Consider the following 12,931-nt stretch of genomic DNA (forward strand, 5'->3'; position numbering starts at 1 on the left):
TGCTGAAAACCAAAAGCAGTTTCAAGGAAATTGTGATGCAGTATTTACAATATTCCATACAGACCCGAAACATTTAATCCAAATGATGTTTATGATGGTACTCCATACAAAAAGTCTGAAAGTAGTCCCTTGAAAAAAAATGGAGGATATTTGAAAAATAAAAGTTTAATTATATTGACGTGGTGTGCTGAAACAAAGATATTTTTCAAAATTTGAAGCCTTGATGGTTGTAGTGTATATATTCAGGTATCTCTTTGAGACTTTGTGATTTCCCATGTTGAGTTATTTACCATGTGGCTGCGCAGTGCTGAATGGTATATTTGTTTCATATTTTCCAAAATTACAAATTCCAAAGTCATTTGTTTTATTTTCATCCATTTTTTTTTCACTATCATCTCAGGCACGTTTAGACACCAAAATAAAGGCACTAAAGGTGTTGTGAATGATTTTTGATGACCTCCCATTTTAAGTGTTGTGACAATTTTTGTCACTTTAAATTGCCCTTAAAGCGAGAGCCCCAACCAGAATGTGAACGCTGTCATGTTCCTTTGGTAGTGAAGCACATTTTAATTGAGTGCAAGCATACAAGATCACGATAATACCGTTGCCAGTCAGGACATCAGCTATTTGCTCAACCGGAGCTATATACTAGAGAGAGAGAGAAATGGGGTTTAACGTCCACTCGACACAAACTAGGTCATTTCGGGACTAACATATGGTTTAATTTTATTTACATAATTCGCTTGCGCGTAGGGGTCTTTAGCAGTGGGAGGACACCGGAGGACCCGGAGAAAACCCACGAGGTTGGACGGGCGACCCTACTCCTTGCCACGTACAACCGGGGATTCGAAACCACGCCAGTCGACTCAATGACAGACTTTATGATACAGCGCGCGCACGCTAACCATTCAGCCATCCCCCCCCCCAGCTATATACTAAGTTGCTAACATTTTTAAAGGAGACAAAGTTTTATAATACGTTTTAATTGTATATATTTTATCACGTATTATGTTTTTAAATATTTATATATGTAATGGATTTAATATTTGTTTTAAGTTATTTTTTCTGTGATATTTGTTTTTATTTACATATAAAAATGTATGTGATAATGTTTTAATTTGTCTCGTTAAATTCACCATATGTTTAGCGCAATATAGCCCGGTTGGAGCTTACGTGCCATAACACCCCATTTCATCCATTTCATTTCAGTACATTTACGGTTGATGTTCGTTAAAATATTTTCGAATTTATTTAAAGAAGGAAAGGGAAGGGAGGGGAGGGGGGGGTGGGGTTTAACGTCCACTCGACACAAACTAGGTCATTTCGAGACTAACATATGGTTTAATTTTATTTCAAACCCACGAGTTTGGACAGGCGACCCTACTCCTTGACACGTACAACCGGGGATTCGAAACCACGCCAGTTGACTCAATGACAGACTTTATGATACATCCAAGATCAATTTAAACAAGTATGGCTATCTGCCTTGTAAAATTTCAGTTAGTTGCGTTTTTGTTAAACGTGGGTTTTCTCCGTTTCCTTCCTAAATGACCTAGTTTTTTTTTCGAGTGGGCGTTACCCCCCCCTCTCTCTCTCTCTCTCTCTCTCAGTTAAATCCCCAGGTGACCGAGCGGATATGTTCTACACTTTCAATAATAAAAGTTGAAACCAATGTCTGACATTCTCGAAAATACTTTATATATTTCAGAGCGATATTGGAATTTTCAAGAGTAGCCTGTTCACATACTTTGTTGAGGTAGTTGCTTAAGCCTTGAAGAGACTCAACATGTTTACACTCTTCCCCGGTCTCCTAACAGTTTTGCTCATTCTATACCCGATGTTCAAATTCAGTTTTAGTTGTCAAGATTATTGGATGGAATTTACTCATGTTTCTATTGACGTGATACCCAATTCACCCATAACAATGGTGTCAAAACATTTGAAAATGGCATGTGCAATTGCTTGTAAAGATGAGGCCCATTGTGTGGCGTTTGCCTTTCATCAACAAAGAAGAGAATGTCATCTTTATACAAGGAATGTGGAAGAACTGGGAAGAGATCCAGATCCTGGCATGACGGTTTTCTTGTTGATGACTGGTAAGTTTTTATACTGTTCTTGTTGATGACTGGTGAGATTGTTGATGACTGGTAAGTTTTATACTGTTCTAGATGATTACTGGTAAGTTTTTATACTGTTCTAGATGATTACTGGTGAGTTTTTATACTGTTCTGGTTGATTACCGGTGAGATTTTATACTGTTCTGGTTGATGACTGGTGAGATTTTATACTGTTCTGGTTGATTACTGGTAAGTTTTTATACTGTTCTAGTTGATTACTGGTGAGTTTTTATACTGTTCTGGTTGATTACCGGTGATATTTTATACTGTTCTGGTTGATGACTGGTGAGATTTTATACTGTTCTGGTTGATTACTGGTAAGTTTTTATACTGTTCTAGTTGATTACTGGTGAAATTGTTGATTACTGGTAAGTTTTTATACTGTTCTAGTTGATTACTGGTGAAATTGTTGATGACTGGTACGTTTTTATACTGTTCTAGTTGATTACTGGTGAGATTGTTGATGACTGGTAAGTTTTATACTGTTCTAGATGATTACTGGTGAGATTGTTGATGACTGGTAAGTTTTTATACTGTTCTAGATGATTACTGGTGAGATTGTTGATGACTGGTAAGTTTTTATACTGTTCTAGATGATTACTGGTGAATTTTTATACTGTTCTGGTTGATTACCGGTGATATTTTATACTGTTCTGGTTGATGACTGGTGAGATTTTATACTGTTCTAGATGATTACTGGTGAGATTGTTGATGACTGGTAAGTTTTTATACTGTTCTAGATGATTACCGGTGATATTTTATACTGTTCTAGTTGATTACTGGTGATATTTTATACTGTTCTGGTTGATGACTGGTAAGTTTTTATACTGTTCTAGATGATTAGTGGTGAATTTTTATACTGTTCTGGTTGATTACCGGTGATATTTTATACTGTTCTGGTTGATGACTGGTGAGATTTTATACTGTTCTGGTTGATTACTGGTAAGTGTTTATACTGTTCTGGTTGATTACCGGTGAGATTTTATACTGTTCTGGTTGATGACTCGTGAGATTTTATACTGTTCTGGTTGATTACTGGTAAGTTTTTATACTGTTCTGGTTGATTACCCGTGAGATTTTATGCTGTTCCGGTTGATTACTGGTGAGATTTTATGCTGTTCTGGTTGATTACTGATGAGATTGAATGCTGTTCTGGTTGCTTACTGATGTGTTTTACACTATTGATTTTCAATTTGAGTAGAAATTAATATAAACAGATGGTAAATCAGAAACAAATCCCGAACAAGATTCAGATTCTGTCCGATTTACTTCCGTCACACATATCCAAGTGTTTGTACTTATTTATTAATAAATTCTAAAAATTTTGTGGTATTTTTGATAAGTTTCAACCTTCTTGGTAATATCAATGGGTGTTTATGGTTTAAAGGTTTATAAGTCATTGCAAAAACATTTTTGAACATACATTAACTCTGTCCATTGTAGGGCTTTCTTTAGACCTGAAATGTTATATTAACTATACTCAGCCAAATTAAAAACTTGACACTGATGAATTTCAACAAAAATTGTTTTCTGGTAAGTCAAATAAATTTTAAAGTGTTTCTAACGATAGTAAGTAGTAAGAAGCCTTTAATTTCATAAAATTGTAAAGTCACGTGGATCACGTGACTTTTGAGCATATAAAGATGAAAAACCGGAAAAACACGTGCAAACACAAACTCGTGAGGTCAATCGATGCAAGTTTGCTTAAACTGAACACGCACACGTAACTTGAACTGGAAAAACAAATTAAAATTGTTATTTTCATCTTTGTTAGAAAATGCCGCGCCTTTCAAATGTAGAACGTCTACGTGCTATAGGTAGGCCCTATGCTGGTCAGTCTGTGGTCACTGTTGCAAGAGCCTTTAATTGTTCACGCCAGACAATAATTAATCTTAGAATAAGACTGCTTCAAACTGGAACTATTGCCGACCGTCCAAGGGCGGGAGCGCCACGTGTGACGTCACTCCAGGAAGATCAAGCAATATGATTACGTCATCTTAGAAACAGATTTGTCACTGCAACCTCCACAAGTAGAGAGATGTTTGGTGGAAGGGTAACTGCATAAACTGTTCGAAATCGCTTGCAGGCTGCTATAATGGACCAATATTGACACCTCTTCATCGCCGTAACCGACTTGTGTGGGCCACAAGACACACAAGATTAACTCAAAGACAGTGGAATTCGGTTGTTTTTAGTGACGAATCTCGATTCACTTTGAGATTTGCCGATGGCAGGGTCCGAGTGTACCGCAGACGAGGTGAACGTTACGCTCAAGTATGCGTCAGAGAAGTTGACCGATTTGGTGGCGGCAGCGTCATGGTTTGGGGTTCTTTTTGTGCACATGGACGTTCTCTTCTTGTTGTTGTCCAAGGGTACTTAAATGCTGTCCAGTACAGGGATCAGATTTTGCAACCTGTTCTTCTTCCGTTTATGCAGAGACATGGACCTGGACTAACGTTTCAACAAGACAATGCTCGACCCCATACAGCAATTGCTACACAGAATTTTTTAAGAAATGCCGGTGTCCAAGTCCTGGATTGGCCGTCACTTAGCTCCGACCTTAATCCTATTGAACACATCTGGGACGAACTTGGTCGACGTGTTCGTCAGCAAGTGAATCCACCAATGACGTTGCAGGACGTTCAACATGCTCTTGCTGAGCAGTGGCGACGTCTTCCTCGGGTAGTGTTTACTAATGTTCTGAGATCCTTGAGAAGACGTTGTGTGGCAGTACGAGACGCTAGAGGAGGCCACAACCGTTACTTAACACTTTATTCCGATTGTTCTCCAAGTCTGTGAATTTCATTTTGGGGGGTACTGTGACATCACGAACGCTATCAATGTCAAGGACTTTCGGCGAGATGTATTCTTGCTTTCTGTTGATGTCAAGGTCGTCTGTGCACAACATAACACTAAAATAGTTGCCTTAAACCAAATATTAAAAATCTAGTCCCAAAAATCCCGAGTGTCAAGTTTTTAATTTGGCTGAGTATATTAATTAGACATTTATTAATCAAACGTTCGATGGCATCGGATACTCAACAATTGAACTAGGTTAAAATGGTTCGCCATTTAAAAATTTAATTTAAAAATGGGAAAGCGAGGCTAAGTCCCGAATGTACAAGTGCCCTGGTTACCACTGTGCACACATCTTGTCAAAACTACAAACAGTGATAGCTTGGCTCAGAATGAAGTAATTTGAATGAAATTTTCAATATTTTCATTTTACATTATCTAGTTTTGTGCTTATTATAGTAAGAATGGCCAGCTCTTTATCTAAATCTAACATAATGTATCTTTAAACATTCTGACCTCATATAGCTGGTAAACTGCCATGACAGACTGTTGTTTAGGGAGCAACTGTGGAATGAAGTCAAAGAGACCGGCTCTTCTTCAAGTTTAATATCACGATATAACTCCAATAAATTCTAATTTAAATATGAAAACTTTAATAGGCTGGCCTAGAGAACGAACAATTCCAAAGCTCTTGAATTATTATCCGAGCAGTAATGCATATTTGTTATATGGCTTTATTCAGATTTTCGGGCGTGATTCCCCCTTGTCGGTAATGCAGGACGGAGGGCCTGACAAAGACAGCAGTCTAGTCGTTCGGATGGGACGAAAACCCGAGGTCCTTTGTACACATTCGCGTGCACGTAAAAGACCCCTTGACAATTTGAATTCGATATAAGAGTAGGCTGTTGTGACGCTGCCCGGGCAAAATTTCCCCCATAGCACACTGTAAGGCGTATACCCGTCTTCATAAGCCCAGTTCGGAGCGGAACAGTAGGACGTTAAACCCCCTTTTATTTCTTTCTTTATATTGCTTATCTTATAGAGGGAAGTAACTTGGCAAATTTAAAAACACAATCAACAAGCTCCGTTGGTGCATTGCAACCCACTACAGCAGCTTTAGATGGCGACCCATCTACCTGTTTTCAAACAGATAAAGACGATTATCAACCCTGGTTTCTTATTGATGTGGTGGACACGTTTCTAATTCGTTTTATAGTGGTTGACAACGAGGCTGGGTATCGTAAGTACTGCATATTATTAAATATAAGTGTTTATCGAAAGTTTACGTGTATCATATTCTCATAGTACTTACACGAGAGACACCTCACATAGAAACAAAATCCATAAGACAAACCCATGGACAAGACACACACACACACACACACACCCACACAATATACAACAAACTAATACTATATCAAATCATGTGAAAGGACCCAAGTCCTAAGTCACCAACTCTATATAATTTCCTCTTTCACTTATATCTAAATCGCCGAGGTTTAAAAGTTTTTTAAACTGTTCGTGTGGACTTATGTGGTAAGCTTTTCCGTAATATTTCTACAATTATCCATACCGAAAATTTGTTGCGCGTGGTTGCACGTGAATGATGTCCATAAGACGATTTAACGCGAATAGAGAGGGCGGAATTAGAACAGGTTACATAGAGTCTATTGTATAAAAACAGTAAGAGGTGTTGTGAGGGATGGAATTATAACCTACCATCTATAGTCTGCTCTATAATAATAACAATGATGGAACAAGCCAACAGGGAGGCTAATACCCCCCGCCGAAATCCCCAAATTTGTAGTTCCTGGTAGTGAAACTATACACTACGTTTCATCACTCTCCATCAGTTAGAATCAAAGTTATCGTGTCCCAAATCATCAACCAATGAAATTGCTTAGCTCTGCTAAGTTGTAGTGGGAAATGTTAACCACTGAACTCGGACAAGGCTGAACGCCTACACCAAGTTTGAACATTCTACCTCAATTAGAAAGAGTTATTGTGTTCCAAATTCGCGACTAATCAAATTGCTTATCGTTCTGCTTTCCCTGAGCAGGAAATGCTCATTATCGCACTTAGTCAAGGTATTGATGTAATGAAACTATACAGTAAGTTTCATCACTCTCACTTAATTAGAACTAAAGTTATCGTGTACCATAGCATCAACCAATTAAAGTACTTATCTCCGCTTACCTAAGCAGAAAATGCTCATCTTCGAACTCCATCAAGGAATTGACCCAATAAACACCTACACCAAGTTTGAACATTCTAGCCCAAATAGAAGGAGAGTTATCGTGTCCCAAAAAATGTGACGGACAGACAGACAGACCGACCGACAGACAGACGGACAGATCCATTTTAATAATCCCCTGCTTTATCCGAAAGGTGGGGATTATTATAACCAGCCACCTATAGTTTGCTCTGTAATAACAATGCTGGAATTATAACCTGTCTGTTCTATAATAATAATGGTAAAATTGTAACCTGTCTGTTCTATAATAAAAATGTTGAGATTTTATGGATCGGTGGTCAACTGTAAAGTTTATGTAATTGTCTAACAAATGGCTGTCGCATTCATTAATATTTCGGATGCAAGCTCCGTAGCTTGATAGGTAAATGGTAAAAAGCATAAAGTTTACAGGTTGGTCTTAAACTTTTATCCACGAGTGTTATATTTCCCTCTGAGTGTTATATTTCCCTCTGGGTGTAATATATCCCTCTGGGTGTAATATTTCCCTCTGGGTGTAATATATCCCTCTGGGTGTAATATTTCCCTCTGGGTGTAATATTTCCCTCTGGGTGTAATATATCCCTCTGAAAGCCTATATGACGTTAGTTACATATATAGTTTATATTTTCCAGTGATGTATGTTCGTTTAACGACATGACGTCGTTGGCACAGAACAGCTCTCTCTCTTTCTCTCTCTCTCTCTCTCTCTCTCTCATTAAATGTTTTATTCAAAAGAATGTATTATTTGCAAGGTGAATATATTTTATTTTACAAATCGCATTTTCTTATATTTCCAGCTGAATGCCTCCATGACGTTAATTATGAAGTCTATGATTCTGATCCAACTATAAACAACTCTTCAGAAGGTAATTGTTGTGCTTCAGTGGCTGATTACAATACAGGTAAAAACATCATCAGGTGTAATGATGGAGTCAAAGGAAGATTTGTGAAGATTTCTATTGAAAAATCAAATTTCTTAACTCTTTGTGAAGTGGAAATATATGGCACCCCTTGTAAGTACGCTGTATTTGGGATTGTGTATTGATAAGGTGTACATTTTTGTTTTAGCATAGAGAGAGACATGGGGTTTAACGTCCACTCGACACAAACTAGGTTATTTCGGGACTAACATATGGTTCAATTTTATTTTAATAATTCGCTTGCGCGTAGGGGTCTTTAGCATTGGGGGAAAACGGAGGACCCCAGGAAAACCCACGAGGCTGGACAGGCAACCCTACTCCTTGTCACAACCTGGGTATCGAAACCACGCCAATTGACTCAATGACAGGCCTTATGATACAGCTCACAAGCGCTAACCATTCGAATATCCTCCCCACCCTGTTTTATCATAGAAGAGTGTTACTATGGAATATATAAAGGGTTTAGGTTCTCGAGGTGTGTTTGAGCGGAGTTGGTTAAACACAGGAAATTCATCATATTTGTATTGTTAAAGGGTGAATTCTTTGGAACCTTAATAAACTGGACGAAAATACTTCTAAACGAAAACATTAATGTGATAGTAATGTATATAGGGTGACTTATATCCAATCCATTTTTTTTTTTATTTCTGATCAATTGTGTTAAATTGATATGCCTGTGGTACGTTTAGGGATATGAACTCCCAACTAGGTTCCAAGAAGAACCATCTCAATGGTGAAGGCCCGGATCGCTTTGTTGTGCACATAGATTTTGCCATTATTAGCCTCTCCAATCAATCGTATACTGTATGTATTTCTTTGATTACCCTTCGCGATATATACTCTTCAAAAAAAGTAGGGGATATTCAGAAACAATATAAAACTGCGGAGATGCACTGCTGTTTTTATTAGAGGTAACTAGTGTATGTTAATAACAGGCCAATTGCCTACGCGCGAACATAAAAAGTTCTTCATGGACGGCTTATCTGACGGCCCCATTTCACTCGCAAAGTGCGAAATGGACGTTTTTGATTTTTGTCTTAATAATGAGTAGTTGCTCCACCAATCCTCAGACATTCAGCAATTTGTCGTGGCATGCTCCTAATCAAACGTCTAATCGCGATTTGGGGAAATCTGACCCACTCCTCTTGCAGTGCCGCAGCCAATTCTTGCGGTGTTGTCGGTTGACGTTGGCGTCGACGAACACGTCTCCCGATCAAATTAAACGTAACACACTAAAGCAAAGATAAGCTAAACACTAAATCTTATGCAAGAACCGATACGAAAGCAAACATGGATAGATAAACCAGCACGCGGCAGTTTCATCAACCCTTCCTTGAAGTGTCAAATTTGACAATGAACCCCTGCCACATGTATGTCGCTATTGCGTGTCGCACGTGCAGCTCAGTGGTTCTGTTGGGGCGAAAAGTTCTTCATCTGTGAACATACTCTCAAAGCATGTCAAGTGTCCATGACTATTTATCATATCACAACCTGCATAGGTATTTGCATTTCAATATCAGTATATTTTCTTTATTTCTGCCAATGATTACAATATACCATCAGTATCAATTATATATGTCGATGGTTACATCCCACCATCAGTATCAATTATATATGTCTATGATTACACTCTCCGATCTGTAATTTTATTGGTCATGTTTTGTAATCCATTACTTAATCAACAATGTATACTCAAGCTTTAATCAACAATGTATATCCTTCTTCATACTCAAGTTTTGCTCCAGTGAAATTACTTAATGAACAATGTTTTTATTCGTCATACTTAATCTTTCTATTAGTGAATGAGACGAGGGACACCTGTAATCAAAGATCTGAATGTAAGAAATTACCAGGTAAGACAGCCATATTAAATACACATTTTACTTGAAATGGGAATGTAATCTGTTCACCCATCTTGTCTGTCCTGTACAATTCCTGTAAGCAGTGAATAGGGCATAGTTTTTGAGACTTTGTTTTAAAAAATTGCTAGGATTGCTGGGTTAGTCCCAAGGAGGAATCCTGTTGAAATTCTAAAGACGAATCAGTCTCTTGCAGAGTGATTGCCCCTGTCGCCAAACATGTGCGTCAAAATTATTGGGATTGGTCATCCGGTAAATACGAGACGCCGTGTCAATTTAACATGGCATTGTTATCTGCCCAGTTGTTACGCTTTTTTAGTCAATTTTCTTTTTTCAAAGTTATTCTGCGTCTGCTCTTCACCGGAACTTGAACATGTAATTGCGGTTAGCAAATCCCTCATTAAATGACTAGCACTATGTTCAGCTGTAAATAAGGGGAGAGAAAGGGGTTTAACGTTCACTCGACACAAACTAGATCATTTCCGGACTAACATATCCGGACTAACATATGGTTTAATTTTATTTCAATAAATTCAAGCGAATTTTTTAAATACAATTGAACCATATGTTAGTCCCGAAATGACCTAGTTTGTGTAGTCGACGTTACCCCCCCCCCTCTCTCTCTCTCTCTCTCTCTCTCTCTCACACACACACACACTCTCTCTCTCTATCGATGTATTTTTGTCCCCCGCCTTTCGAAGAAAGCAGGGGACTATTAAAATGGGTTCGTCCGTCTGTCTGTCTTTCTGTCCGTCTGTCTGTCCGTCACACCTTTTGGGACACAATAACTCTCCTTGTAATTAACCTAGACTGTTCAAACTTGGTGTAGGTGTTCATTAGGTCAATGCCTTGATGGAGTTCGAAGATGAGCATTTCCTGCTTAGGGTAAGCCGAGATAAGCAATTTGATTGGTTGATGCTTTGGGACACGATAACTTTAGTTCTAATTAAGTGAGAGTGATTAAACTTGGTGTATAGTTTCATTACATCAATACCTTGACTAAGTTCGATATTGAGCATTTTCTGCTGAGGGTAAGCAGATCGATAAGCAATTTGATTGGTCGAGACTTTGGAACACAATAACTCTCCTTCTAATTGAGCTAGAATGTTCAAACTTGGTGTAGATGTTTATGAGATCAATGCCTTGATGGAATCTGAAGATGAGGATTTTCTGCTTAGGGTAAGCAGAGATAAGCAGTTTGATCGGTTGATGCTTTGGGACACGATAACTTTAGTTCTAATTAAGTGAGAGTTGTGAAACTTGGTGCATAGTTTCATTACATCAATACCTTGACTAAGTTCGATGATGAGGATTTACTGCTTCGGCTAAGGAGCAATAAGCATTTTGATTGGTCAAGACTTTGGAACATAACAACTCTGCTTCTATCTGAGGTAGAATGTTTAAACCTCATGTAGATGTTCGTCTTGACTGAGTTCATTGATTAAAATATCGAGCTAAAGCTAAGCAGAGATAAGCAATTTCCTTGGTCGATGCTTTGGGACAAGATAACTTTGATTCTATCTGATAGAGAGTGATGAAACTTAGTGTGTAGTTTGATAATCAGTTTCATTGCTTGATGCTTTTGAAAAAAATAGATATGTGATTAATTAATATGTGTCATCTATTTATTTGGGGATATCGGCGGGGGGCATCAGCCTCACTGTTGGCGTGTTTGTATTTATTCCAGTGGTTGGTGAACGGTTCGCCGATGTGAGTGTAATGGTGTATGAAGCGGATCCATCTGTCGGTAATCCTCCATCAACAAAGTGAACATTTCTACCAGGAGTGTTTGGATGTACAGTGAGAACATTTGAGTGTGATGAGAAAACAATCGGCAGGTTCATCAGGATAACCAAACCAACAGAATTTCTTAATATGTGTGAAGTCGAGGTGACGGGTATAAAACAGTAAATCTCTTAAAAACAGAGTTAAGTGAACGCTAAAGAGTTGCTGTTGAAATGCTATATCAATCGTATATAGATCATACATATTCACTTTAATGAGAATTAAAATATAGGGTTTCAGCGTCTTTACAGTCAGTTGTTCTTTGAAATGATATCTTGTCTACTTTCGATTAGAGATACATTATGAAAGATTAGATCAAGAGCTGGCAGTTCTCACTATATTAGTTAACAACTAGATAACGTAGACGGAATTTGCTAAAAATTTCAGTCAAATTGATTCACTCTGAACCGAATTATTAGCTTTTGAATTTTAGGCATAGCCTCGATCATCGTTACTAAAGTCGGTACGATAAAAGAAAAAACCAAAGTCTCGATTATCCAGTTTGTGATTTAATCACCAATGAACGTTGCGCAGCAGATAGGATTCTAATCCAGAAAATATCGCGGGCTAGCGATGACATCGAGAGTTGATTATGGTCTGGATAAGTTAATTAATATCTAATTAATAAAGAAAGACCTGCAATTGGCAGATTTAGCTCTTGCATAATGTTTAATAAACTAAATAAATGGCATGGAATAATATCGGGTTTAACGTCCTACTATTCTGCTCCAACTTGCCAAATGAAGATTGACAAACACCATACAATGATCTATAAGGGAAATCTTGCCCGGACAGCGGCGTTACGTCATATCGAATTGCAACTGCCAGTGGTTCTCTTATGTACACGCCCATGTGCACACTGGACCTCCCCTTTTCGTCCAAATTTGAACGACTATCTGCACCACTGACATGTGAGAACTACACCAGAAACCCGATGAATTTTCTTTTTCAACACAAAGATCAAACACGGGACCTCTTGGAAAGCCAGCCAACGACTTACTCGACCAGCCACCACGGCTTTCAGGTGATGTAAACATCAGCGAGAGAGAGAGAGAGAGAGAGAGAGAGAGAGAGAGAGATGGGGTAAGGTGCACTCGACACAAACTAGGTCATATCGTTCAATTTTATTTCAATAATACACTTGCACGTAGAGGTCTTTTGCTGTGGGAGGAAACCGGGGGACCCGGAGAAAACCCACGAGGTTGGACAGGCCACCCTAAT

At 38.3% G+C, this 12,931-nt stretch overlaps 1 long non-coding RNA gene across 1 annotated transcript; it reads left to right on the forward strand.

Annotated features, from left to right (window-relative positions):
- The first annotated feature begins 1,713 nt into the window (after positions 1-1,713).
- LOC126815455 (uncharacterized) lies at positions 1,714-11,945 on the forward strand. Its single transcript, XR_007677921.2, has 5 exons — positions 1,714-2,096; positions 5,956-6,153; positions 7,944-8,159; positions 9,866-9,919; positions 11,613-11,945. It is a non-coding gene; the product is annotated as an uncharacterized LOC126815455 (long non-coding RNA).
- The last annotated feature ends 986 nt before the right edge of the window (positions 11,946-12,931 follow it).

The sequence above is a fragment of the Patella vulgata genome, chromosome 3 (genome assembly GCF_932274485.2).
Source record: "Patella vulgata chromosome 3, xgPatVulg1.2, whole genome shotgun sequence".
Classification (NCBI taxonomy): domain Eukaryota; kingdom Metazoa; phylum Mollusca; class Gastropoda; family Patellidae; genus Patella; species Patella vulgata.